General features: G+C 39.3%; 1 long non-coding RNA gene across 1 annotated transcript in view; it reads left to right on the top strand.

Annotated features, from left to right (window-relative positions):
• The window catches only part of LOC150002721 (uncharacterized), a 254,741-nt gene that overhangs the window by 136,332 nt on the left and 93,106 nt on the right, over nt 1-25,303 (top strand). Inside the window, exon 2 of the long non-coding RNA XR_016512724.1 lies at nt 452-585. This is a non-coding gene — a long non-coding RNA (uncharacterized LOC150002721). The remainder of the gene's footprint in view (nt 1-451; nt 586-25,303) is intronic.

Raw genomic sequence — 25,303 nt, 5'->3', positions numbered from 1 at the left:
AATTTGGCAAGACGATGCCAAATGGGTTTTGAAATTGGGTTACCAATTTATTCTCCCACTAAGCCATCTATGGGATTCCACATTAATCTGTTTTCTCTATAGCCCTCAGTACTGTAAGACTTAGGGTTTTTTTTCTTAAACAATCTAATGGGTATAAGATGATATATGACTTTCCAATTCTCTGCTTTATAGTGGGGATGGGGCTGAGAGTAGGTTTTGTAATGTGTATTTGTTGAGCTGAGTATACCAGAACTTAGAATTTACAGCAACAGACTCTTACAGCTTGATGGGATTTTAGAGAATATGGATCATCTGAGAGAGCCAAAGACCAGAGAGCAGGAGGCTGACACTGCTCTCCCTCACTCCCTGTCTGCCTGTATGTACAGATACATAATGTGCGCATATTTTTGTCTGTATATTGCAATTATGTGTGCGTGTTTGTGTGTTACAGAGAGAAAACATGCTGACATGTTAATTTCATCACAGTCCCCGTGCAGAAGAGGAACAGAAAATGAAAGGAAAGGAAGGGAAAGGAAAGGAGAGGATGAAAGCTGTGCAGCTGACAGACCTGCTTTCCTGAGAGAGGTGGTGAAAGTAATCGCTCTTCTAAAGGGATTTGGGGCTGTGGGGATCATTACCAGCTGGAGAGCATGATGCAACAGGATGTGTGTGTATGTGTGTGTGTGTGTGTGTGTGCGTGTGTGTGTGTGTGTGTGTGTGTGTGTGCCCGTGGTACCTGTGAAGGAAAAGTGCGGGTGAGAGAATTTTCTGGGGTTTGTTAGTAATCACAGATTTCAGAAGGTAGAGAATTGAAAAGAAGATTCTAGTACATTGTCATGACCTATACATTCTTTTAAAGTCACTAAGAAATAAAATAAAAAATATGAGTCATCACTAAAGTCCTATTGCAAACCTAGACATGTTTTTCTTAATTGGCAAAACTTTGTGATGGAACCAAATGTAGTTCATGAAATTTTAGTATGCTATATTCACATATGTCTTAGAACTACTCACAGACAGTCTAACTCTAAGCATAGTAGGTAGGAAAACATCAAATGTTATTAAGGTGGTCATTACCAGTTTTTCCACTTAAACATAATAGTGGATAAGATATAAATGCTGCATGCACAAAATATGATGGAGATTTCCCTTTTGAAGTACAAATATCTCCTTATGCCCCACCATTCCCTATAAAAGTATTTTATAAAATATAAAAATATAATATCCACTGAACATTTGTTGTTTATAAACTAAAAAAAGGAAAATAAATAGAAATATTCTATTTCTACTGAATCACAATATTAGCTTTTGGTTTCAGGTGCAAGATAGTCATTCTGATGGGCAAAATCATACCAACCTATTGTAACTTGTATGCAGCCTTGGATTCTGCTATACCACGTGAATAAGAACTCAGCTGTATTTAGCTGACATTTTCACTGTCAAATTTGCTAACCCAAGTCAAGTGGTAACAGCATTTCTTGATGCTCCTCTTAGGGACTATATATTTATTTGTTTACTTATTTAATGTGACATTTCTTTCAGAGGCTGCTCTTTCCATTTCTGGCTATAATATGAAATTTTTCTTTTGCATACCAAGTAATAAATAAAAAAGAAAAATATCATATCTATTCCTTGGATAGTTGAACCAACTGCATCACACTTATGACGTATCTCTTTTAACCTGTAATTAGTGTATAAAAATATGCTACAAGTTTCCCAGGGCCTCCCACTTGGAATATTTTGAGAAGCATCATCTTAGGTCCTGTTGGATGTGCTCTCAGGGTGTCCTCCCCTGTTCTGAGAGCTTCCTTTTCATTTATAAAATGCCAGGTGCTATAACACACAGCATCCTGCACCCACTGGGATTTCTGACGTCCACATATCCTAGCATCCCCCTGGCTTCAGAAACTCCATTTTGCTGTGGCAATCCCCCTGGTTCTCTTCACACACACCCTCTCTCCTGCCTCCCCTTCTGACAATCTGTCAGACAGTCACTGATTTTTCTTCACTGGTAAGGGAATGTTACCAGTAATTGCAGAAACCATTAATAAAATGGGTGGGAGGGGGGCGAAGGGGAGAGGGAAGTGAGCCACAAAGGGAGTGAGTACTGTACATACCCCACAGGCTTTTCCCTCCCACACATATGATTCACTGTTGTTTACCGCCTCACGTGGGAAAATGTTGTCCTGCTGAAAATACACCTTAAAGGCAGCTCTGCCTCAAAGATATCACATATGCATATTAATAACACACACTTTGTAGTGCCTAGAGTTGTTTTTAACAAAGCAAGCTGAAATATAGCAGCAACATACTCATCTCCTTCTGCAGAAGAGCCCTGAGTGTGGGCCCGGGTGACTTCTGCCCCTAAGAGAAAGATGAAAGGGGCATGGTGAGCAATTCTGTAACTGAAACAGGGAAAAGGATGCTTCACTGGATGAAACCATTCCAGCTTCTAGGAAGACCAAAGTTTTAGGAAGAGTTTCGGCACAGGAAATGGTCACAAAAGACTAGTAAGCAGAGGCAGCACAGTAGAGAGAAAGATCTGGAAAGAAAGCTAGAGGCAGACATGAAACCATCTAAGAGTGGATCTTTGTTTGAAAATGCATGAGGATTCCTTAAACCCTGAGATGACTTTTCTTGTCTTCCCTGTTGCTGGCTCATTTTTCTACAGGACTGAACAGCTGGTCTATTTGAGGGGAACCAATCACCTCTCTGAGCTGAGCCAAATGTAGGCTGGAATTTCTCAGAACAATATAGTATATTCTATCTTTGGCTTTCCTCTTGTTAGGCTGGTCTATGATGCAGGTGTGGTCTCTCTCAAAGACTACTTAGCTCAGTGTATTAGAACATAATGCTCATGATACCAAAGTAAACACTCAATATCTCACGGTTTAACTTTATGTGAAAGATAATCTCTTCCATGCTCACAGAATTTAGTCATATAGAAAAATAGTATGGACTGTCCAAGACAAAGCTGTCATCAGCATGGGAAACCAAGGACAGGACCTAAGCTAGTCCTGTGCTTCTCACACTAGTTCCTTCTTTCCACTCTGGGAAGAATGACCCTCATGACCTACCGCAGCTTACTTCAGCAGTCTTCTAATATTTTCAGTGTTTTTAGCCTCTTCTGACTCTATCCATCTTACCCATGAAGTCGGGTGTAGCTCTGCTCATGCCTCTTGAATCAATGGCCCTAGAAATTAGAACCACATTCCTTTGTATTGAAAGTTGTCTGAGTGTCATTCCAGGCTTCTTTTCTAACTTTAACCTCCAATTCTCTTTATTGCTCAATGTTGCAGTGAATTGTATAATCCATTAACCTTCAACTTATCTCCAGGTTTTCCCTTCTTTGCGTCTGTGTTTCGAATGTTACTCCAGGTGGGGATACCTTTTCCCCAATTGTGTTTCTCAACATTCTTTCATTTCAAGGCACTGTTCACATATTACCAGTCTCATGAAAAATTTCCCTGTTCTCACAAATAAAGATAGAGCTCTCTATCTTCAGTGTCTCTTTAATTTGAACCTCCTTGGGGCATGTTTTTTTTTTTCATATAATCATTTATTACTTCAATAAATATTAATTGAATACCTAAAAGTGCTAAACATTGTGGTACATGAGAGATTGAGTAGGAATATATGTAACTTTCTTGTATTAGCTAAGGATATGTTAGTTTGTCCAGCAAACAAACCTCTGATTTTTAGTGACTTAACATGAGAGCCCAATGTGATATTTCTGGTTGGTTGGAGGCTATTCTCCACATGTTGATTCAAGGATTTATTAGTTTTATCAATCTACTTTAGTTTTATCTGTCTATTTTATCTGTTCGTCATTTACTGCTGCATAACAAATTAGCCCCAAACTTGCTTTAAAAAACACTTATTATGTCACAATTTCTATGGGTCCAGGATGCAGGACACATGTATCTGGGTGATTCTGTCTTTAGGGTTTCTCAGAAGGTTGCAGTCAAGCTAATGGCTAGGGATCTAGTCACATGAAAGCTTGACTGGGGGCTGGTAAATCCACTCCCAATATAACTTACAACGCCTTTCCATGTGGGCCTGTCCACTGAGTATCTCTGCAGCAGAGCATTTGGCTTCCCCAGAGTGTAAGACCCAAGAGAGAGCAAGGTGTAGACCATCTTTTATGACCTACCCTCGGAAGTCACACCTGCGATTATTTCTACATGTTATGTATTAGAAGTGAGTCATTAATTCTAACTATACTCAAGGGGGTAGGGATTAAGTGCCAACCTTCAAAGGGAAAGTACCAAAGAATCTGTGGACTTATTTCAAAACCACCACAGCATGGGACTCATGTTCCTTTTGTGGGGCTCAGCCCTCATCTAGGGCCTAGATGCTTCACCTTCCAGCAGATGGAAGATGAAGGCATGTAGAAAGCATGTTGACTTCTTAAAAACACTTATCTGAAAGGCACACATATCATACTCATTCTCATTTCAATGGCGAGTATCACATGGCCACCTCTGGATTCAAGGGGTGGCTGAACAATGTTGGCTTTGGCTAGGCAGCCACTTCCCTGTGACAACCCTCTGAACCCTCTACCCTGCCCCAAAATGTTACCTTCTTCAGGAAAGTGACTATTATACATAATTGGTGTCCCCTATATGTGCAGAAGAGAGGTTCTTTAAATATTTCACGAATGAATAAATACATGAATGATGGGATGGTAACAATATTTTTCTGTATATTTCAAAAGATAAGCCTAGGCTGGCTTCTTAGATACAATACTCACTATGTTACGCAAATCGTATTCATCACTCAGCTGTGGCATATGTGTTTATGCTCAGATCTACCTAGGCAAGTTGGTTCTCTTGTTATTTTTTATGAATTATTTATCTTCCCTCCTCTGAACTTTCTTCAAATGGCACATTGCAAAGGACAAGCTCTTTACTAAGGAATATTATATAAAGGCAAGAATGTTCAAAGCTTCTCTGCATCACTACATAACCAATTCGAGTAAGATGCTGCCAAATGCTAAAGTGATGAGATCACAGGGTAGCAGAGATAAGAAATAAATTGTCATAACAACCAGGGACCTCAGCTGGAATGACTGTACTCCACTTAAAAGGTAGTTTTAAGAGCTTAAATATACACAAAGAAATGGTAATTTTATAAAGACATAATTTAAACACAAAAGAATCTATTTAAACTTTTCTGAGGAAATATAATTTGGAAATAGTATAATGTGGAAAAATGCCAAATGAGAGCATTAAGTTTAATAAGAACCATAATGTTTACCATGATGTTTTATAAGAACAACAATTCATTTCATTGTTGAACACTTATTATAATTTTTGAAGTATAATTGACTTAAAACATTAATTTCAGCTGTACAACACAGTGATCTAATATTTATATACATTATGAAGCAATCACCACAATAAGTCTAGTTACCCTCTGTCACCATACAATTATTATATTATAGTATAATTGACTATTTTCTCTATGCTGTTTGTTGCTTCCCTGTGACTTATTTATTTTGTAACTGAAAGTTTCTATCTCTTGATTCCCTTCATCTTTTATGCCCATCCTCTCACCCCTGTCCCTCTGGCAACCACCAATTTGTTCTCTGTATCTATGAGTCTATTTCTGTTTTTTTTTTTTTCTTGTTTGTTTGCTTTGTTTTTAGATTCCACATATGTGTGAAATCCTACGGTATTTGTCTTTCACTGTTTCACTTAGCACAATACATTCCTGACCTATCCATGTTGTCACAAATGGCAAAATTCCATTCCTTTTTATGAGTAATATTCCCTTGTTATATATATCACATCTCTTTATGTTTTTTCTTTTTCTTTTTTTTACCACACGCACAGAGAAGAGAAAGCTCTATCTTGTGTTATTATTGCTAGAAATGTTCATGTTCTCTCCTTTTTCAAAGAATGATTCTTTTTTTTTTTTTGCTATTTATTTATTTTATTATTATTATTATTATTATTTTTTAAATTTTATTTTTTGGTTATTCAATTACAGTTGTCCCATTTTTCCCCCATTGCTCCCCCCTCCCAGCCCATCCCTTCTCCCACAATTGTATCCCTCCCCGTTGTCCATGTCCATGAGTCATTCATATACGTTCCTTGACTAGACCCTTTCCTTACTTATCCCCCTTTTCTCCCTCCCCCCTCCCCCCTACTGACTACAATTCTAGTCTTTGCCTATTTAGTTCGTTTGTTTGTGTTGCTCTTTAGTTTCCTGTATTGGGTGATATCATATGGTATTTTTCTTTCTTTGCCTGGCTTATTTCACTAAGCATAATTCTCTCTAATTCCATCCATGTTGTCGCAAATGGAAGGAGTTCTTTCCTTCTTTCTGCTGCATAGTATTCCATTGTGTAAGTGTACCACAGTTTTTTGATCCACTCATCTACAGATGGGCACTTAGGCTGTTTCCAGCACTTAGCTATTGTAAACAGGGCTGCTATGAACATAGGGGTGCATAAGTTCTCTTGAATTAGGGTTTCAGGATTTTTCGGGTATAATCCTAGCAGTGGAATCACTGGTTCAAATGGCAGTTCCATTTTTAGTTTTTTGAGGTAATTCCATACTGTTTTCCATAGTGGCTGCACCAGTCTGCATTCCCACCAGCAATGCACCAGGGTTCCCGTTTCTCCACATCCTCGCCAGCACTTGTTGTTTGTTGATGTGTTGATGATGGCCACTCTGACAGGTGTAAGGAGGTATCTCATTGTGGTTTTTATTTGCATCTCTCTGATGGCTAGTGATGTTGAGCATTTTTTCATGTGCCTATGGACCTTCTGTACGTCCTCTTCGGAGAAGTGTTTGTTCAGGTCCTTTGCCCATTTTTTAATTGGGTTGTTTGTTTTCTTGATGTTGAGTTGTATAAGCTCTTTATATATTTTGGAGATAAGTCCCCTGTCTGTGATGTCATTGGCAAATATGTTTTCCCATATGGTTGGTTTCCTTTTCATCTTGCTGATGTTTTCTTTTGATGAGCAGAAACTTTTTAGTTTGATGTAGTCCCATTTGTTTATTTTTTCCTTTATTTCTCTTGCCTTGGGAGATGTATCCATGAAGATATTGTTACGTGTGATATCTGAAATTTTCCTGCCTATGTTTTCCTCTAGGATTTTTATGGTATCACGGCTTACATTTAAGTCTTTAATCCATCTTGAGTTTATTCTCGTGTGTGGTGTAAGTTGGTTGGTCTAGTTTCATTTTTTTGCACGTCCCTGTCCAGTTCTCCCAGCACCATTTGTTAAAGAGGCTCTTCTCACTCCATTTTATGTTCCTTCCTCCTTTATCAAAGATTAGTTGACCATAGAGGCCTGGGTTTATTTCTGGGCTTTCAATTCTGTTCCACTGATCTATATGTCTGTTCTTATGCCAGTACCAGACTGTTTTGATCACAGCGGCTTTGTAGTATTGTTTGGTGTCTGGTATTGTGATTCCTCCTGCTGTGTTATTCTGTTTCAAGATTGCTTTTGCTATTCGGGGTCTTTTTTGGTTCCATATGAATTTTTGGAGGATTTGTTCTAGGTCAGTGAAATATGTCATTGGTATTTTAATAGGGATTGCATTGAATTTGTAAATTGCTTTGGGTAGTATGGCCATTTTGATGATGTTGATTCTTCCCATCCAAGAACATGGTATTTGCCTCCATTTATTTGTATCTTCCTTAATTTCTTTCTTCAATGTTGCATAATTTTCAGTGTACAGGTCTTTTATCTCTTTGGTTAAGTTTATTCCTAGGTACTTTATTTTTCTTGTTGCTATAGTAAATGGTATTTTCTTTTTTGCCTTCTGTCTCTGAGATTTTATTGTTGGTGTACAGAAATGCCTTAGATTTCTGTATATTTATTTTGTACCGTGCTATTTTGCCAAATCCACTTATTATATCAAGTAGTCTTTTAGTGGATTTTAAAGGGTTTTCTAGGTATACTATCATGTCGTCTGCAAATAGTGATAGTTTTACTTCTTCTTTCCCAATTTGGATGCCTTTTATTTCTTTGTCTTGTCTGATTGCTGTGGCTAGGACTTCCAACACTATGTTGAATAGAAGTGGGGAGAGTGGACAACCTTGTCTAGTTCCTGATTTCAGGGGGAATGCTTTCAGTTTTTGTCCATTGAGTATGATGTTGGCTTCAGGCTTCTCATATATAGCCTTAATGATGTTAAGGTATGTTCCCTCTATTCCCATTTTGCTGAGTGTTTTCAACATAAATGGGTGTTGTACTTTATCAAATGCTTTTTCTGCATCTATAGATATGATCATGTGATTTTTGTCTTTCATTTTGTTTAGGTGATGTATTATATTTATTGATTTGTGAATATTAAACCATCCTTGCATTCCTGGGATGAATCCCACTTGATCATGGTGTATGATCTTTTTGATGTATTGTTGGATCCTGTTTGCCAAAATTTTATTGAGGATTTTAGCATCTATGTTCATCAGTGATATTGGCCTGTAGTTTTCTTTCTTTGCTGTGTCTTGACCTGGTTTTGGGATGAGGGTAATACTGGCTTCATAGAAAGAGTTTGGGATTTTTCCCTCTTCTTGAATTTTCTGGAATAGTTTGAGGAGGGTAAGAGTTAGTTCTTCCCTAAATGTTTTGTAGAATTCGCCTGTGAAGCCATCCGGTCCAGGGTTTTTGTGTGCAGGGAGATTTTTGATTACTGTTTCAATTTCCTTCTTTGTTATTGGTCTGTTGAGACTTTCTACTTCTTCTTGATTCAGTTTTGGAAGGTTGTATGTTTCTAGAAATCTGTCCATTTCTACTAGGTTGTCAAATTTCTTGCCATATAGTTGTTTGTAGTAATTTCTTATAATTGTTTGTATTTCTGAGGTATCAGTCGTGATTTCTCCTCTTTCATTTCTGATTTTGTTTATTTGGGTCTTCTCTCTTTTTTTCTTAATGAGCCTGGCTAGAGGCTTGTCAATTTTGTTTATTTTTTCAAAGAACCAGCTCCTAGTTTTGTTGATTTTTTGGATTGTTTCGTTTCTATGTCGTTTAATTCTGCTTTGATCTTGATGATTTCCTTTCTTCTTTTTGCCCTAGGCTTTGTTTGTTGTTGCTGTTCTAGTTCTTGTAGCTTTATGGTTAGGTTTTTTATTTGAGATTCTTCTAGCCTTTTCAGATATGCCTATATTGCTATGAACTTCCCTCTTAGGACTGCTTTTGCTGTGTCCCATAGGTTTTGGGCTGTTGTGTGTTCATTGTCATTAGTTTCTAGAAATTTCTTGATTTCCTCTTTGATGTCATTGTTAACCCATTCGTTATTTAAGAGCATGTTATTCATTCTCCATGAGTTTGGGTGTCTTTGATTTTTTTCCCTGAGGTTGATTTTTAGTTTCAAGACATTGTGGTCTGAAAAGATGCTTGATATGATTTCAATTTTCTTGGATTTGTTGAGGCTTGTTTTGTGTCCTATCATGTGGTCTATCTTTGAAAATGTCCCATGTGCCTTTGAAAAGAATGTATATTTTGCTTCTTTGGGGTGAAAAGTTCTATATATATCAGTTAAGTCCCTGTGGTTTAGTGTGTTGTTCAATGCCTGTATATCCTTGGTGTTTCTTTGCTTTGATGATCTGTCTATTGTTGATAATGGAGTGTTGAAGTCCCCTACTATGAGTGTGTTGTTGTTAATATCCTTCTTGTGGTCTTCTAGTATTTGCTTTATGTATTTGGGTGCTCCTATGTTGGGTGCATATATGTTTATCAGTGTTATATCTTCTTGATGAATCGTTCCTTTAAGTATTATGAAATGTCCTTCTTTGTCTCTTTTTATTGCCCTTGCTTTGAAATCTGTTTTGTCTGATATGAGGACTGCTACCCCAGCTTTTTTTTCAGGTCCATTTGCTTGGAATATTTTTTTATATCCCTTTACTTTCAGTCTATGTAAATCTTTTGTTTTGAGGTGTGTTTCTTGTAGACAGCAAATATATGGGTCCTGTTTTCTTATCCATTCTGTTACCCTATGTCTTTTAATGGGAGCATTTAATCCATTTACATTTAAGGTTATTATTGACATGTATTTATTCATTTCCCTTTTGTATCTCTGTTCCTCTACTCTTTTTTTGTTTTTTTCTCTTCCTTTTTCTTAGAATATTCCCTTTAGCATCTCTTGCAATGCTGGTTTGGTGGAGATGTATTCTTTTAGTCTTCCTTTGTCTGAGAAACTCCTTATTTCACCTTCTATTTTGAATGAGAACCTTGCTGGGTAGAGTATTCTTGGTTGTAGGCCTTTGTTTTTCATTGCTTGAAATATTTTTGACCATTCCCTTCTGGCTTGTAATGTTTCTGTTGAGAAATCGGTCGATAGCCTTATTGGAGCTTCCTTGTAAGTTATTTGCTGTTTTTCTCTTGCTGCTTTTAGGATTCTCTCTTTGTCTTGGAATGTTGCCATTTTAACTATGATGTGCCTTGGAGTGGGTTTTTTGGGGTTCCTCTTTATTGGAACTCTCAGTGCTTCTTGGACTTGCATAACTTTTTCTCTCATCAGGTTCGGAAAATTTTCTGTCACTATTTCTCCTATCAGTTTTTCAATTCCATGCTCCTTTTCTTCTCCCTCTCTTATTCCTATGATCCTTAAATTAATTTTTCTAATGCTATCCTGTAATTTCCTTACATCTTGTTCATATTTTTTCAATCTTTTTTCATTTTGCTGTATCATTTGAGAATTATTACCTACATTATCCTCTAACTCACTAATCCGATCCTCTCCTTCATTTAGTCTGCTTTTGACTGATTCTACTGTGTTTTTCAGTTCAGAGATTGCATTCTTCATTTCTTCCTGGTTCTTGTTGATAGTTTCTATGTCTTTTTTTATGCTGGTGTAGTTCTCTGCAAGTTCCCTGTAATTTTCTTGGACCTGTTGGTAACTTCCTTGGAGGTTGTCATAGTTGTTTTTGAGGTTTTCGAGCATATTGAGCTTCTTCACCATCATAGTTTTGAATTCCATGTCTGACATTTGGGCTATGTCTATTCCATCTACCTCTCTTTCTGGGGATTCCTCTTTTCTTTTCATTGAGAGGTTGTTTCTGCGTCTTACCATGTTGGATTCTTCTTGTTTCTTTTTGTGATTTGGATTTGTCTGCTTTGCCTTCCCACCTTTGTGGTATGAGATTTTTTATGGTAGATCTGGGGGTTTCAGTGGTGCAGTCTCTTTGATCTTCTGAGCCTGATGTTCTTGGGGTACCTTTTATATCGTTTGTTTATGCTGTCTGGTTATATTTCAGATTTTTTTTTGTTGTTGTTAGGATATTCCTTCTGGCTTGTTGATTGAGAGTCACTCTAGCCACTTTATCTCGAATTCTTTTGTGGAGATGCTGTTAAAAACATAAACACACAGCCCCAGCAGGACACCCACACTCTCAAAAATATCCCCCACCCTCTATCCTGCTATCATCAGCCAACGAGCCAGTATTAATATAGATGTAGAGAGATTAGAGCTTTTACACTATAGGAAAAATAGATAAGGGTTATTTTAGTGAAGGAAAAATATGATTTTTGAGAGAGGGGATAATAGGTTAATAATAGATGAGACTGTGCAAGACAGTAGGTAATAATTACGTTGTATGTTAATAACTATAGAAAAAAAGGGGGAAGAGTGCAGAATATAGTAGGAAAGTGGAATTATATAGTATTGGATTTAAATAGTAGTTATAATCTATTTATTTAGAGTGAAAGGGAGGCTAAACTAGGCCCACAAACAAATAAACAACAATTGAAGAAGAGGGATAAGAAGGAAAGATTATATAAAACATATTAGGGATATAGTTTGTTTTTTCCTCCTTCCTTCCCCTCCTCCCTCCTCCCCTCCTCTTTCAGGAAGAAAAGAAAAAGGAAAAAGGGAAAAAGAGAGAGAAAAAAAAAAAGGAATGTTTTTACTCAGTTCAGCCTTCTTGTGTCGTCTTCTTTTTCTGCGTCCACAGCTGGTCTAATGTGATGGGTCAGAGATTCCTATTCCTTGCAGCAGTGGTGTGCGCGAGGTGGCCAGCAGGGCGCAATGCAAGGCAGCCAAGAGCCCACCTCAGGTCTCTCTTTATGTTTTTTAGAAACAATAACTTATTGTTTGTTTAGAGATTATAATGATGATGCATTTTTACATAGGAAAATTGGAAGGTGCAAAAAATATATATATAAGAAAGAGAATTAAAAAATAATCCTACCATCCAGAATAATTAAAAGACCTTTATAGTATAGACACCTATACCTCTATATCTTTTAAAATCATATGTATATTAAGCAAAATTGAGATGTTTATGTATTTTCCTTTACTATATTGACTTTTTACTTACATGATCTCATAAACATTTCTTTGGGGTAGGAGCAAGTATCACTAGGTTGTAAAAGCCCCAGGTGATGTCAATGTGCAGCTTGGGTTGAGGCCCATTTATTTACTCATTGTGAGCATCTTCCCACAGGGAAGAGGTGAATGGATTAGAGAATGCAACATGCGAACAGATGGGAGGGGATTGGGTGAAAGCAGCTCCTAAAAGGTTTTCCTGTGTTATTAGGGATGATCAACTGTAAATATTTAAAAATTTAAGTATTTAAAAAAACTTAAAGATCTAAGATCTGCAATCAAAGAGCAGTCTTTTATGTCAAGAGAAAGGTGTGAGCACCACCCCTCATTGAAGATATGTAGGAGACTGGGGAGGTAACACAGGCCCCCGAACTGCTAACTCCTCACGTAGGCTTTGGTATTTCACTGGACTCTTCCATTGGAGTTGTCGTTACTAAACTCCACAACAAAAAGCATTTTATTGACTCAAATGATGATGAGTTTATCAATTAGAAAGAAGGCCTAAAATCTAAGCTTAAAATAGTTAAGGGTTGAAAAGGTCAGTATTTCCAGTCTAGACCCCAAGAGCAACCTTTGAAACAATTGATAATTATTAAAATTCTCAAAAATTTCCTTGTGAAATAGCGTTCCAAGGAAGTCCAGATTGTAGCATAATGAGCGTTAAGCCCAGTGCAATGGACAAAGGTTTCCTGAGCTCATGAAAAGCCACCTCTGGCTCCGTCAGCTTACTTTTCATACCTGGAATGACAGAAACATAAGCTGCAACTTGGACAAAGCGCTGTGGTAGGGTCGCTGGCCACTCACAGCGCCTCCTTGCTGAGCGAGCCTCTGGGTTCAGCACAGGTGTGGCAGCCAAGTGCTGCCCCTGGAAGGTGGGCAACAAATTCAACAGGGGCTGCACTCAGCTGCAGGCAGAAGTCATCACGCAACACCCGCCAGTCCTCTCTCTACACTCCTCCCCCCGCCCCTACTGGCCTTCGTTACCTTATTAATTGGAAACACTAATCATTATTTTCAACCAAGATATTACTTTTCTTAAATATCATTTATCTGGCCTTTAGGGATGGGGCATATAAATGTATTAATGACACTGTCGTGTAATGTCATTGTGGATCTTGCACATGTTGGGTGATTTGCTTAGTTTACAAGGCATTTGGAATCTAAAGCATGACTGGTAGTCTTCTGAGCATTTAGCACTTACCAGTGTGGAAAGAGACAGCTGAACTGTAAGGATGAAAAGCCAGTTTATAGTCATAGGGTTTGATTTTAGCATCTTTTGACTGCATCATCTTACTATTTTGAGGCACTGAATTTAATCTCATTGCAGTTGTTTTAAAAGCAATGGTCAGAAAATCATATGAAAAAAATCACTGTCTCTTTCACAATTTTGCTATCATGATCTCTTTGCCAAAAAACCTCCAAAATCCCCAAACGGCTTCACTACTCTTTCATTCGTCCTCCATTTCCCATCACTTAAATTCTCTCTCTCTCTCTCTCTCTCTCTCTCTCTCTCTCATATCTCCTAATGTTAAAAAATAGTCATCTACTTTCAACACCTGCCAAGGGGTGGAGCTGCACAACCACAGACTACTGGTAATACAACCTTTTCTCTATCCCACCAATGATAATTTACCTGTGATTTGGACACACTTATCCTCTATTATTTTTCCTTATTTAGTATTGAGGAGTTTAGCCCTTTTCTCTTCTGGTAATTCTACTCTGATTGTAATTGTGATAGAAATTTCTTCACAATTCACCCCGTGACATCAGATCTGAGTGAGGACAGGTGCTCAAAGACACAGCCCTCAAAGACTGTATCTTGATAAAGATGTGCACATAAAATGTAGAGAAGAGATAAGTGGATGGAGAAATGAGGAAGATGCATTTCTTAAGGAAGAACTGTTCATTTAACAGGTTTGGTTTTAGAACTCGGCAGGCTGCCACTTAGTAGTTAAAACATAAGACTGGTGGAGAAAATAAAGGTGCCAGGAAACAGCCTGGAATTCCTGGACTTGAAGGAAAGCAGTAAATGAAGCCCAGCTAGCCTTTTTAGGTTTTTATATTCATTCAGCATAGTAATGTACTTACACATTTTTTAAAGCTGTCATCTCACATCATTGATATTTCATTGGAACTTGAACATTTAGAGGCATACTCAAGGTCTTTATTAGAGCTATAAAACATTAAAACAAAGCTACTGTTTGTAACTGTGACAAAGTTATTCATGCTCTTATCCTTTCACTTAAATTAGAGAGAAGAGAAACTTTAGATTTTTAAAAAGTGCAGCCAGGCACTTCAATCTAAAGCAACTGGTGTCACCATTAGGTGGCACACTGCAGCCAGCAATTGTTCGGGGAGGCCTGAAGGGAGCTACTCCACTAAGGCAGAAACTCCCTGCTCTTTCCTTGACCTTTCTTTTAACCATTTAAGATTGCAGAAGACAGAGTGTATGGAAAGGGGCAGGAGGAGTTTTTATGAGCCTCTGATACTCTTGGTTTTAACATTTGGTCTTTAGTTGCAATGACTTCTCCTTCAGATTCTCTTTGCCTCCACTCCCTCCCCTGACCGCCCCCCGCCCCCCCTGGGCCCCCCTCCTCCCCACACCGTGGTGTCTGGCTGTCTCACCCTGCTGTGGCTTTTGCTGGGAAGCTATGTGGTGCATGTCAAAACCTGCAATTCATTTGGACTGAAGTCTCTATTTTTTGGTATTTGCTATATTTGCAGTGAGTCAACAGCAGTAATCTAATGGGATACTGTGTTTTGTAACAACTGCTATTCTAGAATCTCATCCCTGCTTTCCGCCATTGGGCAAAAATAGAATTGTTAAAAAATGAAATCATGCTAATGACTAGGACTCCTGCTAATATAACACTTTTCCTTTAATCATGTCCTATAATGTGTAACCTTTACTTTCCCAGGTCAACTGGCTGGAGGGACAAATTCCAAAGTGCAGTTAATGATAATGAGGGTTCTAGGTTTTCTAGCCAGCAGCAGCTCGGGTAGGGCCCGAGTCCCCGAATGTCTGCCTCTCCCTGACATTTTCTGGCTGCACGGCTCTTCTCCTTAGAGGCCACTGTGGTCTCTTTTGACCTGGTCCTCCTCACTCCAATTTCTTGCTCTAGGAAGAGATTTCTCAGCTGCCCACATTGACCCTGCTACTCCCATCCTTGCTTCGTTAACCTGTCACTGAAGGTGCTCTTGCTGGGTCCACGAGGCTGACCTGGACTTCCAGGATTTTCATAGTGCTCTCGCTATAGGAACCCGGAATACATTTCCTGAAGCTGAATTGGAGTAGATTTAAGTGACAGCATGAATTATTAACCCCAAAGAGTTTCTGCCACCAGCAGGCAAACCATGCTCCAGAATAAAGCCCAGGCCCCTTGAGTCATGACCCCTTCTTCCTCTGAGTGCAAATAATGCCCTTTCTACCTTTTACTGGTGTGAGATTGGATAAGTTACTTAACCTCTCTCTGCCTCAGTTTCCTCATATGTAGTATGGGGTTAATCACAGGATCAGTTTCCTAGGGTTGTTGTGAGGATTAAATGATTCAGTGCATGTGATGAGCTTTGAATAGTCCTTGGAGTAGTAAGCACACACCCAATATCTATTATTACTAGAAAGCTTAATCATTTTATTCCTATTATCCCAAAGGGCCAGTTGAGAATTATGCTCAGAATGTCTGATGTTTTGACTCAGTATGCCTAAGTTTTAGTGGAATATGGGCATCTTTAAGTTGCTATCTCTATCCTCCCACTCCACACTCATGAAAGTTCCTTTAAATAAACATGTCAAGAAACTACTGATAGGAAATTTGCTGTTGACCTGGTGCCAAGACTGGGAAGTAAAAGCAAAACCCTCATTTTGCTTTGTATTTGTGGGTCTAGTTAGATATTCATTTATTTATGTTATAGCCACAACTCTCCCTTTCCTCTTTCTAAGAGCACCCAGAATTTCCTTTGGAAACCACTTTTCTTCATTTTTAAGGGTAGGATTAAACTTACCCCCAGTTCCAGGGTAGCCCCTGATTGGCCTATGCTATCAGATGACTTCCATCTCTTCTGGCCACTGTGATGGGTTCAGTGAAGGACCTTTAAACCAGTCAAGAACGAAGAGACCTGAGGAGACATTTGCTGGAGTTTCTGGGAAAGAAAAGTGCAACACTTTTTCTCAAAGGCTGTAGGAGGAGACCTTTCTTCCTCTGGATATTAAAACATGAGGATTCGAGATCTGGAATTTGGCAGCTTTAGGAGGAAGTCAGTACCAGGGAGAAACAGGAAAAACATGGCCCTTGACAATCCCTTTCCCCGTGCTGGATCCGATTTCACCATAGCTTCATCTGGCTTTTTCAGCTACAACTCAGCAATGTTCCCTTATAAAATCAATCTGAGTTGAGTTTTTGGTCACTTGCACTATAAAATATCTGTTCCTACTGAGTCTCTATATTATAGTTAAAACACTCTTATGGCAGGAAAAATACCTTATGGTTTCATAAGATCAGATTTGAAAACTATTATTGCTATTTCATTCATATTTAGGTGCCTAAAATATCTAGAAAATTTTAAAAACTTTGTATATTTTTATATGACTTCCCTTGATATGCAGATCCAGAGTGAAGTCATTTGTTAAATTTTATTTCCAGAAAGGTGTTCCTTCTATCAATTAGGAAATGGTGTTTCTTGCACTTTTCTAAAGGAAAGTAGTTCAATGCCTTGCACATAGCAAGTGCTCATGGAATATTTAAGAAATGGGATTTCTGGTTTCTTGAATTTCTGATTAATTGAATGTTAATTAGAAACCGCTCTCCAACACACATAACCTACCATTTCCTTGTTTTAGAAAAATTTTTATAAAATGTATGAGTACACTTACTTTTCTTAGTAATTACAGTATAGTGAGCATAATTGCATTTTTGATGATTAAGAATTTTACAGTGCCTCAGGGTTATCATTGTATAATATTTTACATGAAGGAGTTGAAGGAAATTGGGCTAAATAAGGATTGATCTTCGGACAGTCTCTAGAAGTTTATTTTTTAAAAACTCCAATATCTACTAGTTTTCATTGTCCTTTGACTTTTTCTTTAAACACTAACTTGTGCAAAAATTTAATCAAAATTTTGATCAGCTGGGTTCTTGTTAAGGAAAATTTTGTTATCTTTTTTTGATAAGCCATTTTAACCTGGCATCAGTAATTGTGCAGTAAAATTATTAGTTTGGGGCAAGGTTGGAGATGAACTTTAGAGAAAATATAGGATAAAAAGGAGTTAGGAGTTTTAGCGATGATGTTCTGCTGGGGGCTAGGTTTGATTGTGTAAAGCCTCAGAAATGATCCAAGCTGCCTGGTTGGTGACTGTGAGTTCAAGGAATGTGCTGAGGTCAGTGCCAGGGCATCCAGCAAGCACGAGTTGTGGTTCATTCTTGTTATGTTTCTTTTGTAGAGTGATAGCCCAGTATTTCCAGATTTCCCCCTATCCTGTTAGCCAACCCCAGCTGGTCACTGACATAGAGAGAACACATCAGGCAAATATATACCGTTCTTGGAACTCTTTCCTCTGGGATCATCTTTTCTAGTTTCTTTTCACGATTAAGCTGATAAGCTATAGAGGATTCAGGAATTTGGGATCCAGGTCACTACTTCCTCTATTTCTGTCAGAGATATGAATAGTAGCCAGAGTCAGAGATCCGAAGGGGATGCACCATTTCATGAACTGTGATAGGCTGAACTGTGTTCCCCCTCCCCCAATTCATATGTTAAAGTTCTAACCACCAGGACCTCAGAATTTGACTATATTTGGACATAGGGTTTTTAAAGAGGTAATTATATGAAAATGAGGTTATTAGGTTGGATCCTTATCCAATGAGACTGGTGTTCTAAGAAGAAGAGATTAAGACACAGATAAGACAGAGGAAAGATGACATGAAGACAAAGAAAGAAGGTAGCCGTCTACAAACCAAAGGGTGAGACCTCAGAAGAAACAACCTGGCTGATCCTTTGATCTGGGAATTCTAGCCCCTAGGCTAAGAGAAAATAAATTTCTGTTATTTAGGTCATGCAGTCTGTGGTGCTTTGTTATGGCAGTCTTAGCAAACTAACACATGAGTTATTCAAGAAAGGAGCAGGCCGACCACCCGTGTGTGGCCAGGGATGGGAGAAAGGAATTACAGGTCAAGCCAGGAGGTATGAAGGCATCTCATCAGCATCCAGGTTGCAAATATAAAGTTGCAGAATATGAAAAGTCACTGGCTGGTGACCAGCTGGTGGTAGTGGGTCCTCCTCTTTGCCTCAGTCCTCTTGAAGTTACAATTCCCCTTTTTCTACCAATCAAAAGACCATATTCTGGGGTGGCTCAAAAACTGGCATTGGAAAAGTTGAAAGTTTGTATTTGTAGTTTTTCCAGCTTAGTCTGTTCTTTGCTAGGGTCATCCTTTGTGTGAGTGTTGATGTTATTGACCTACTGTCTGCCAGGCATGTACATTGAGTTGTATTTATCGTGGTGATGGCGAATTAAGCTTAAGTGGTAAACTCCTCTTACCATTCTTCCCTGTGAACATGGCTTTGCATTTGTGGAGAAATTACAGGGGTTTCCTGGAAGACAGTGTATTTGCTGGAGGACTGATGAGGTTGAGACACAGTGATAATTAGAAGACTGGCATTTCTTCATGCAAAGTGGTTTTTTTTCTTCTTGTTGAAATCTGGTTTCACTTCAGTCATTCCCCATCAGCATCATGCTATGCTCATTTTACTTATTGACAAAATATTTTACTCCCAAGCCAATCAACCACCACTGAGCTGAGTACTATGGGCTTTATAAAGATGACTTAGACAGAGTCTATAACCTGAAAATCCCACAAAGGAGATCGATAAGAATTATTCTAACATGAGAAAGACTACCCAATGTGCTATAATAAATGCTATGGATTAATTTCATTAAGAGAAGCAAGAAGAGGGATGATGTTTCCAACTTGGGAGACATATAGAGAAAAAAAGAGGAGATATAGAACAGACTGGGTGAAGGGCATTTCAGGAGGAGAGAACAGCCTAGACATATACACTGAGGCTGTAGAGAGCAGTGCCTGCTCCGGAGCAGAGAATAAACTGAAGAGACTGAGGCAAGTGTGTGTGGAGGTTAGGTTAAGACCAGAGGGTGTGGCTTAGGGAAAATCGGAGATGGAATCTGAGCCTTGAGAGTGGATGGCTTTGACTGCCAGGTTAGAGGAAGGTGGGAAACAATCAATGTTTTTGAAAAGAAGTTCATGTGGTTATACAGATTTTAGAAAGATAATTTTGGGGACAGATGGAGAATGAGTAACATGGGTAGGAATTGGGGGTCGACAGGACAGACTGGAACTGTACTGTCCAGTCTGGAAGCTACTGTGATTTTCCAGGTGAGAGCTGGTAAGGTCATGACCTAGAAAAGAGCTAGTGCAAAGGGAAAGGAGGCCTTGGACTCAGGAGGTGTGAGAGAGAGGTGACTCTGAAGTTAAATGCGATGGGGAACCTAAAAGAGGTAAGAAGGTGGACAAGATTTTTTAAATTAAGATGAAGAACTTATTTTTGAATATGCTGAATTTTGTATGTGTACATATTTGGCAAGTGAGATAAACTTGCTCCTTGAGGACTGAAGCATATTTCCTTCATCTGTGTAGCTTCAGCACACAGCAAATAATTTATTTATTGATTTGCTCATTCAATTCATTCATTCAACAAATATTGGTTAAATGCCCATTCTGTACCAGACATGGGGTCTGTCATGGAAAGGCAAAGTTTGAGGGAAAACTCAAGGTTTCCTGTACAGAATCCTTTTCTATCTGGGGGTTCCTTTTCCAAGGGTTTTTCATTAGGCATCGGAGATTTCGTATAACACAGTGAATATGAGTGTCAGTTTGGGAGTCAGAGCTCTGGATAGAAGTAATCCCAATGCAGATTATATTTTCTTGTGCAAATGATCTACTCTCTTTAGGCTTCTATTTCCTCATATTTATAATAGAGATACTAATCATACCTGCTTTGTCTTCTAAAATATGAAATAGTTTGCCTAGTTACTATGCTATTTTACGTGTCCCTTTAAAATGTTAGCTTTGTGGAGGCAGAGATTCTTATTTGTGCTGTTCCCTGGTACCCCGTATTCTGGGCACATGGTTGCCTTGGAGGTAACCCTAAGAAAAATAAGACAGAGACAATGGGCAGGAATGATTGAGGGGGAAGGAGGAGAATAAGGTGGGCTTATCATTCTGGAAGTCAGTGCAGGCAGGAGTTTCATAGAGAAAGGTAAACAAGGTTGAATTCTAAGGAAAGATAGAAAAAGGTGAAACCCAAGGGAAAGTAATTGGATTTGGTAATTAAGTTACTGGTACCTTAGAGAGCACCCCTGGCTGGTTTGGCTCAGTGGATTGAGCGTCGGCCTGCGAGCTAAGTGTCGCTGGTTCGATCTTCCAGTCAGGGTACATCAGAGAAGGAAAACTCTGACTCCAAAAAACCTCCGCTGCCTTGCGGCATACCTCTTCAGGGGAAAGGCTAAGGGAGTAAACCCCGACAGAAAATCCGGAGCCGGAGTCCCTAAGGCGGTTTGACGTTGTAGTCAACACCGGCAACTCCTGCGGCGCACCTGAAGCCAAGCTGTATTGACTCCGTCTTTCCCTTGGACCCTTCAGCTGCGAAGAGAGGGGGGGTCTGCTGCATGGGCAACAGCAGACCCTCCATATCACCCTGCCCAGGCTCTGTAGCTTCAGCTTCACTGGAGAGGACACTCCAGCGTCATCGCAAGATGTCGATTCAACACGGGAGGAGACAGATACCGTGTCACTCCCGAGTCGGACTGCACAGCCATTCTCGGCAGTGCAGATAGACTCTTAAGAAGCTACACCATCGTCTCTCGAGACGGACGGCTGCCGACGACCTTAGAGAGCTCAAATGCCATTGGATAGTGGCAGAAAAACCTGATAGTCATTGAGTAGAGGGCTAGAGATGGAAGGATGTGGTGATGGGCTACAACTATTGTTTCTAGAAGTTTGGCAAAGAGGAGCAGGATGGAAATCTATCTGAAGGGCAAAAAGGTTCAAGGGAAAAGTATTTTTAAATCAAGGAAGGATGATGCCTAAGGGATAGATGGAATATGTGAAGAGAGACAACGATCCATGGATTAAGTGCCTGAAGAAGGAAGAAATAGAATAAAACCCTGAAGGAAAAATTAGCCTTACAGAAGACTTCTGGTTGAATGACAGGAAAAACAGGAGAACCATGAGAAGAAGGGAGATTTGAGGCTTTAGGGAGAATAACTGAGGACATTCAGATGGAGGTCATCTTTTATCTCAGTGAAGCAGGTAACAGGTAATCTGGGTGTGGATTGGTGGGGGTTTGAAAAGGGAGGGAAAGCTTAATATAGGCCAAGGGAGACAATTGACAGAATTGCTCAGTGTACCAAAGCGAGGTGGAATCAGATAACATGTACATGCTGCAATCCAATCTACTCAGTTATGTGATTCCCCTCTGCCCTCAACTACACTTAGTGTCCAGAATGGGGATTAAAACAAAATGGCTGACTGGAATGATGTGAGATTAAAAATTGGAAGGGGAGGTGTGGAGGTGGATGAATGGGTTCCAGAAAACCAGCATCATGCAAGTATGTCTGACAGAATGCAGCAAGAGTGGTAGTGAGGAGGTAAAGATCAAGAAATTGGAAGTCTGGAAGACAAAGACCAGATCAGCAGCAGGGAGAGAGGATGGAAGAGGTGGAAAGCCTGGTGTGTTCATCAGAGCTAGACATTATGTTTTTCTTCCAGAAAAGAAATGTGAAAGTAATAAAGTTGGAAGTTTTCATGAGTTTACCCAATAAACAATACCCCTTTGTATTTTTGGTGCTTAAATAGACATTACTGTTGATAACAACTCATGGTGAGAGCAGAAAGAGTTGAAGAAGACATTTTTTCTAGATCTACATGTAACGTTGAGATGGAGGCAACGTTATCCCTCAATTCAGGCATCACTGTTCTTCGAAGTTAATCTTTGGAAATAGAGTCTCAGCCTGACTTTTCCTTGAAGTTCTTTTTTCAGACAAATGCTATGTTATAGGAGAAGTTAGTCTAAGAAGTTCCTATTTCCTCTTTCCTTGGCTAAATGAAAGAAGGTGAAGGAATTAGCCAAAGAACATATATGTATAACTCACAAATACAGACAACAGTGTGGTGATGGGCAGAGGGGAAAGGGAATGGGGGCTGGGAGAGCCAGGCAGAGGTGGGGGAAAGGAAGACATCTGTGAGTGTCAGCAATAAAAATAAAGAAAAAGAAGAGATACATTTAAACAGAACACATGCTGCTCTGTTAGTTGTGGTACCTTGAATTCATGGGCTTTTTAGGGGGGCAGGCTGAGTGGTTACCACTGATTCTAAATGAGCCTGACAGTGTCCAGCCACATTTCTATCAGCATTTAAGGGAGTGGTTCAGATAACAGGCCTTTTTGACCTTGGCCAAGTAACAGGGTCACTGTCTATGCTGCCTATATCTAAAACCCACCAAGTAAACGGATATAGAGTCGGCCACGTTCCCAAGGTAGAGGACACAGGTTCTGTCCAGCAGCCATTAGGTGGCACTGCCTCACCAGCATTCGTCCTGTTAGGCCACCTGGATGTGTCCTTTGGCCTTGACTGTGGGTACAATCTTATATGATAATCCGAAAAAAAGGTGAAGTAGCTGAGATTTCACTATCGTCTCTGTGAAACTTATCAGATTTTATTCTTTCCTCCCTCAAGAGTAGCCAATAGCTGCTATAAGGAGGCAGCAGACTTCAAATGGTTGCTCAGAATGAAAACAGCCATTGATAGTTTAATAATTTCCCGCTTTACGAAGAATTTTCACATGTCCCAGTTCCTGCAACACAGTAGTAAGTCTTCAAAAAAAAAATTGTTGAATGAATAAGTGTAGTACTGTATACAGGAGAAATTAACTAATGTAGTAGAGTTTTGATAACATAGAAATTACCTCAGAATTGATTTATGAAAAAAGGTAGATTTTTTCTGTGAGACAACAGACATGACTATTGATAAATATGACACATAATTACACTGTATTTCAGTGGTAATTATAGAAATTACCTTGTTAACAGCAGATTGAAACAATGGCAACAACAGCAATTTATATTAAGAATATGTTCTCAAACTCACCTTCTTTCCAAATTGTTACAGAGGGAACCTGGCTGCAGGTTCCATTAGTCCCATTTGGGGTCGCCAAAACTGTTACAGAGCGAAAAGGGTTCTTTCACGTGGTGCCTTGGTGTAAAACCCAACAACTAGTGCTGAGGAAAACAGGTCTTTATTTACAGTATTCCAACCTGGGGAGGGCAGTGAACACTTCAGCTCAGAGCCCTGTTCTCCCACGGGACCCAGCACTTCCCTTGCTCCCCAAAAGGCTAGAAGCCAAAAACATACCCAGAAGTTCCCCATCCCTTATCTGTCAGCTGTCCCCTTCAGGATCTGGGGTACGATGTCATAATGCTCCACATAATAGTCTAGGAAAACATGTGCCATGTTGCACTGGATCACGCATGGTTCTCACTTTGCCCTTTCGAAGCTCCATGGAGTTTCTCTCTCCCTTTCAAAGCCGCATGGAGTTCTTTCTCTGCCCTCCTTGCAGACTGTATGGGTCTCCTCTCCTCTTCCCTCTAAAATGGTTGCTGCCTATTTTTAAATCCCCGACTGCGTCCTCTGATGCAGTGGGTGTGGTAACCAGTTCTGACCACTCACAGAACCTTGCGCAGGCTTTGTATGCTCGTTCTGCACCATTCCATGGTAAAAACCCCTCCCATCTTCTTGGGGCCTTGAAAGAACCAAAGCCATTTGCATAACTAAGACACTAGCTACTAGCCATAGTCATGCAAAGGCATCTTAAAAGCTGTTCCCTTTTCCCCATTCCCAAATCCTCAGACTCTGGGGATTTTTGGAGACCCCCACTCTGTAACAAAATGACTTTTTAATTGAAGACTAAAGATTTTGCTATGACATGTAAGTACATATGCCATAATACTTTTAATCATCTTAAATGATTTTGGAGCAAGGTAAAAAGTTATGTATATTCTTTTTACATAACTTGGAGAACATTCTATTTTACCTATGAAATCCATAAATTTTAATTTAAATAAGCAATTCATCTTTCCAAGATATTTTGAGGCTAGGCTCTAAAAACTCCTTCATGTAGTTTATTCTTGGAAAGGAAATGCGATCTTTGATATTCTAGCTCTCAGTTCTGACAGTCACATGCTAGCCTGTCATGGCCACAGACTCCAGGAATTGTTGTCGGCAGCTTTTCCTCTTGGAGACCTTGGGTGATTAGGTATGCCCACAAATTCTTGTGTTGCCTTCTGCTGAGGCTTGCTAACTCTATAAAGGGACCCCCTATTGTGTCTAGGGTTCTTCAAGTGCCATCCTAGAAACTTACGAGATGCCAGAAGTGTGCCTACACAGAGTGTGCCCGGGACTCTTGTCACAAGCTACCTACATGTTTATATCTGAGAAAAAAATACCCATGTGTCACAAAGAGGAACATATAAAATTCTACGCAGTTTGAATTATATAAATAAGAATTAAAACGTATCCCTTGTCCCTTCTGATTTCATTCTCTATCAAGAGTAGTCATTGTTAAGTATGATGCGTACCTCTTCAACTCTTTCCTATTTTGTTACATTTCATGGATAAATCTCTTTGTCTCGCTTTCCTGCATTTGTAACACACACAATATTTTTCTTTTCTTTCTTTTTTTAAAACCAAAAACTGGCTGTATAGTATTCCATTGCATAGCTGTGTCAATGTTTCTTTCACCATTTTTCTATTGGTCATTGTTGTAGTATTTCCTTTCTTTGCTATTATAAGTGCTTCTCCAATTAACATCCAAATGCAGATATATTTGCATCTGTGAACTGTTTTAAATTGGTGATGCTGCAGCTGAGAAACATTGTGTGCCATGGTACCTAACATATAAGCCTTTATCAATAGTGCATTGTAGATCACCTTTTGGGGTTTTATGCAGGA

The sequence above is a fragment of the Furipterus horrens genome, unplaced genomic scaffold, assembly GCF_987537825.1.
Source record: "Furipterus horrens unplaced genomic scaffold, mFurHor1.1.pri manual_scaffold_8, whole genome shotgun sequence".
Taxonomy (NCBI): Eukaryota; Metazoa; Chordata; class Mammalia; order Chiroptera; family Furipteridae; genus Furipterus; species Furipterus horrens.
The sequence above is the reverse complement of the archived record's forward strand: the minus strand, read 5'-3'. Positions and strand labels throughout refer to the sequence as shown.